This window comes from Gadus morhua, chromosome 14, assembly GCF_902167405.1.
Source record: "Gadus morhua chromosome 14, gadMor3.0, whole genome shotgun sequence".
In the NCBI taxonomy this organism is placed as follows: domain Eukaryota; kingdom Metazoa; phylum Chordata; class Actinopteri; order Gadiformes; family Gadidae; genus Gadus; species Gadus morhua.
The window spans coordinates 9,998,840-10,004,882 of NC_044061.1; positions in this window are offsets into that span (position 1 = coordinate 9,998,840).

Below are 6,043 nucleotides of genomic sequence, written 5' to 3' on the forward strand. Positions count from 1 at the left end.
GGTGTCTAAAGTCCATGGGATTTTAGCTCCGATTTCTTTAATATAGATAGATTGTCAGAAGATCATCCTAATTAACCCCTCCCCTCCCACAGTGTGAATGTTTTAATAAGCCCTCCACACCCAGAGTGCAGAGTTTGATTTGTTTTCTCCCCCTGCCGTCCGGCCCCGGATCGAGACATTAGCCGAATTCCCCCGGGGTGATTGGATGCAATTTGTCCAGAGCAGACAGCCACGTCCTGGATGTTAGGAGTTCACTGGGGCTCAACGTGACAAGGCTGACTTCGATCTGCAATCGCGTCTGAAAGAGCAGCGAGCGTAAAGATATCGTGCGATTAAACTGTTTCTCCTTTGCTTTTATTGTAACTTTTTCTTTTAATAACAAGAATTCAAGAATCTCCCGAATATGAAAGAAGATGCATAAGGTCATCAACTACGCCTTATTTTTAAAGCGAAATTCACACGGTAATGGCAGCTCAGCAGTCACCTACTACTTTGAATGGACAAGGTCCTAACGAGGGGGTGGGGGGGGCATGCTCCGACTCCATGACCCTTGAAATTAGATTAAAGATTGACAGTGGTTGGATTTAAAAAAAAAAAGAAACAGGAAGATTGACACCTGCCAAGAGAGCTTCCCTGTGATTGATTCTGATGCCTCGTGCTGGCAACAATAATGCAGCTGTTTGCGCAGGGCTGAGTAGGCGCGTTTATCACTCCCTCGCCAGAAGTGGCTGAAGAAGTCAGTGTCCATGTCGCGCTGTGAGCTGACAGGGGGAAAATGGGAGCTAACGAGGTTGTCAGTTGTCCTGACAGGACAAATGAGAGCTCGTCAATCGCTCTACTTTAATAACGTTTAATGGAAACGTATTGCACTGTTCACAATAAAAGCGTAACATATACCAGGGTTCTAGCGCCATAAGACTCCGCGCACTTCATTACGCACGGAGAGGTGCGTTTTTACGCATCGGTTAAAGGGGGTTCGGTCCAGATTTAGCTCCAGCCAAAGGGAACCTATCCATAACATAGGGGCTGAAGCGGACCCTCTTGACCTAAGACCTTGTCGGTCTTGCGGTTTCAAGTCAAAAACACTGCAAGTATCTAATAAAGGCATTTCAGCACATTCTCATTGGTATTGACTGCAGGGGTTTCATACATTTGCAATTACGTATATTATAAACGCGAACGCTAGTTTCACAGTAGCTTGTTGGTTTATGATAAACACAATAGTTGGAATTATTTTTCAAGTTCTACCTAATGATTTAAAAGTCATTATGAACAGCAAGTTCACCCGGCCGTCGTCCCAACATGAAGGCTATGCCCACTTCAGATCTTCACCTAACTGTTGAAAATGAGAGATTCGAAGAAACTCAACATAGCCATACTAAAACTATATAGACTATATATGTACGATTTTACAAGATTCGATTATTACTAATTAATTACGTCCGGGATTACATTGTTTCCATTTCGTCTTCTTATGAAGTCCATATACATGGACCTTTTGGATCTAAACGAACCCTCGCCAGTAACGTGGATGTAGGCCTAGCAGGTAGGCGAAAAATGTTTGCATAAGAAAAACCTTTAGTTTCCCATTTTTTAGTATTTATTTTAAAAATTGCCATTTTACATATATTATTGAGGTTCTAGGATGTCTTTCAACCCGGGGCAACTATTCGACTATTAGTGAGGCCTATATTATGTATCTTTTAAATCAGTCAAGCCAGGCCTATAAATTAACTGACCTCCATGGTGATTACCGTAACTCATAATTGATACCACTAGAAAAGATTGCACAGGTCTATTTATGTATTCTGAATATTATAGTAACCATTTTGAAGCCTATGATATCTACGTATGTATATTCATTATTGATATATCTGTTGTTAGTATTTTGTACTTAAAACTTAAAAGTCAATGATTAGACATAAAGTAAAGAAAAGGTAAGCAATATTTCCCCGTTGACAGAAAGGAAACGTCTACATCTGAATAAGTTATTTCAATCTCTCTCTCTCTCTCTCTCTCTCTCTCTCTCTCTCTCTCTCTCTCTCTCTCTCTCTCTCTCTCTCTCTCTCTCTCTCTCTCTCTCTCTCTCTCTCTCTCTCTCTCTCTCTCTCTCTCTCTCTCTCTCTCTCTCTCTCTCTCTCTTTCACGGAAGACGCCTAAATTTGTCTTCTATTCAAAACATCAAAAAGCGGAGCCGGTCAGGGATTCTTCAATAAACGGCCAATGTAGGTCATACAAATGTGTTACAAAATACTGTAACTGTGGACTAACGAAGGGCCGAAGCCCCAATCCCGAATCTGACCAAATCAACGCAGATCTTGGTGATAGGTAATCATAGATGGAGAGGCAGACGCGCTGTATGTGAACTCACACAGATAACTGGGCTGTGTAAAACAACACACACCAAATCAGGCAATAACGACAACAAACGGTCTGGAAAATGTACGCACAATGCAGTAACAATTCATTCCCCTGCCTCCCTCATTCTGGATGACAAATACTTCCCCGGAGTAAATATTTTGAGGATAATTGAACTGATTGTTGAATATAAAGGAGCTCGTTGTGCACTCATAATCACTTTCCAACCAGATGCGAGATATATTCATAATGCAATGAATCTTAAAATGCTAATATGATGCGCTCCAGACTATAGCGCAATGCATTATTGATTCAGCTTTTTCCCTAACCACATTTTGTGTGTGTGTGAGACTAAGAGCATGTGTCAAATTGGGGGCCTACTGTCAAAGGTCACGCAGACGCTTCGCTCTGCAGCCTTTACTGTACTTTACATGATTAATAAGAGGTAATATTTTATTAAATCAGCCAAGGGCTTGGAACAAAGTTTCAAATCTTACGCAAAAGCAAAACTAACGCTCCTCAAAAACGGGTATCCCGATTTAAAAGTGAATCATTGATTTAATCTGAATCAATTATTAACCCCGACCATTGTTATGTTTCCAATTGTCAGAGACCCACTAACAAGATACGAATCGAATTGTAGGCCACTGCTCAGTTTATAATAGAGTTTGAGATGTTTTTATATCTGCTGTTTTTTTTTCTAAAAAGGCGACTACACGTCTCTAACTCTATAACCACATGCACCTCTATCAGGCGCATAATTACCTTCCTCTGCCCTGCGTTGATATGAAAGGGGAGATAGTTGGGAGCATAATGGCGCAGGATAAAGTCTTTATGATTGCGGGATACCCATCTGGTAACAGTGTAGCCCAAGACCTCCCCCCTAATCAAGGTTTTAATTAAAGACGGTTGAGGGCTATATGGAATACATAAAGGCCAGTAATTAAGGCTAACATTGGACCCCTAGCAGATGCAATCCTCCTGCGTTGCTTGCATGACGATGAAAGAGGCACCGCACACTGACGCAAGCCGCATAGGCTAAAGTGGATATATAGTGTGTATAGGTTAACCCGCCACCTCGACAAAGAAAACCACGTTCACATTTTTGTAAGGGGGTGTGGGGGTGTGTGTGTGGAGGGGGGGGGGGGGGGGGTGGTCGCTGCAGCGGAGAGCTTCTTGTCATGCTTGTTTTCATATTACTTTGACATGTATTGATTTGAGGACAGCTGTACGGTTTTGTCGCAAGAGAGAGCCCGCTGATCAACCTGCATTAGTGTGATGTGTGTGAGCACTGGCTTCTCTTCGGAGACTCCCAAGCAGGCACGGAGACACTTGACAAGGGACACACAATACCCCGACCGTTATGAGGCTCACGCACATCATCCAAACAATTAAACCAACCCGAACGTAACGCTTTTTTCCCCCTCCATGTGTTGATGGTCTTTGTTTATGCTTAATGCGAATTGATAGGGTTAATCCTTTCCCTTAATATGAAAGCACCGCATGTTTTCGAATTGGCTATAGTTTCTCATTAAGTCTCACGTAATAACAATTAGATCTATTAACGTTTTGTTCATTGTTCTACGTATTCTTTGTAGGCTTATTCTTCCCCTATTTTGGATGCATTAATCTTTCTCCTCATATTATTATTACGATCATTAGTATCATTAGTGGTAGTAGTAGGCCCTAGTATAACTATTATTACGTCCCCATTGATTAATAAAAATACTTTGATTTTCTATGCATTTGTGGGCATAGGTTTCCCAAAAAAAAATGACGGAAATTATAATAGATCTGTGTCAGGAGGGGCTGTGGATATTCATCACTATTGCTCCGATTCAGTCAATCGGCCATTGGCACACTCGCCCTCTTTCTCCTTATCTCTCTTCGTCTCCCTCTCTCGCTCTAACACACACACACACACACACACACACACACACACACACACACACACACACACACACACACACACACACACACACACACACACACACACACACACACACACACACACACAAACACACGCGCACACACACACACACACACACACACACACACACACACACACACACACACACACACACACACACACGCACACACACGCACACACACACGCACACAAACACACACAAACACACACACACACACACACACACACACACACACACACACACACACACACACACACATACACACACACGCACACACACACACAAATGTACACTCTTACACACACAAACACATACACAAGCACACACACGCTCTCACACACACACACACACGCACACACACACACACACACACACACACACACACACACACACACACACACACACACACACAAACACACACACACACACACACACACACACACACATACACACGCGCGTGCGCGCGCTTACACACACAAACAATCCCCAGACAAGTTGTGCGATTTGAAAGTTTACTACATTGGTTTGGCCTCGCTTCAGATGGGCAAACAGATGGGCGGACATTTAGCCAAAAACCCCCTGCAAAGTTCCTTGCCTGTCTGCCCCACCTCTGGAGAGAGTCGAGATTGCAGCTGCACTTTGCCTCCTCGACCCCTTGCTCAGCGCCTCTCATTTAACAAACGCTCCGTCCTTCTTTACCTAAGTTATTTTATTTCAAGACGAGGATCAGGATGCTGAAAACAAATAAAACTAACTATCCCTAAGCCTAAACCAATCTGGTGTTGGGGTCCTAAAAAGAAGGGGGACTTCCTGTTGACAGTATCGCAAACATGGTAGGCATTGTACTCATCAAGATATCATTGATAGTATCAGAGTTAGTCTATGTTTTATTATTTCGACCAATAGTGCACCGCCAGTCCTATAGGGTTTCCCAAGTGCATTTGAGCCAGCTGACACGCGGACCATCATCATTCACCACTTGTGGAGCTTTTGTGCCCCCTAGCGTCCGCTTAGCATGCGCAATAAAATACACTGCTCTCGTGCAGATTTGCGCACAGCCCTTAACCTAACACATTAGGGTGCGCTGGTCAGGGAGAGATTTATTTATTACATTTGATTATTTATTATTATGTATTTAATATACTGTTTCTGTTTCAAAATCCGTCTGGAGGTTTTGTGTTATTATATTTTAATCATCTCTAATCATGCGTGACAATATAATAATCAGGCTACATCTAATGTATAAGCTTCATAGGTTGTATTAGTCAAATTATGATTAATTATGAGAAGCTTTAGGATACCAGGCCCACAAACAGAGGTTTGTTTGAGACAATTTAATATTTCAGGGGAAACATAGTGCTATTAACCAGAACATTATCACATGATGTGCTAGTGATATTGTTTCTTTTGAGCTCCCCCCTTCTTTGGAGCCCCTTGGTTACACATGTGCTTGGTTACATGTGTAACCAAGCACAATATTGACTGTATGTTATAAGATTGTAATTCATATTCGGTCTCAGTTTAGGGTATACTGAACGGCAAAGTGCATGGTGTTGTTTTGTATGAAATGGGCTAACCTGCTTTCTCGTGTGAGCTGCACACATTGATTCCCCGAAGCTCTTTCTTCTGAAAACCCCAAAGATTTTGGAAAGGTTAATGCTATGTTATACAGAATTATATGAAGTCCTGATGTGGCTAACCTATTCATGACATCTACTCATGTTATTATATGGACTTATTCATACGGACATGAT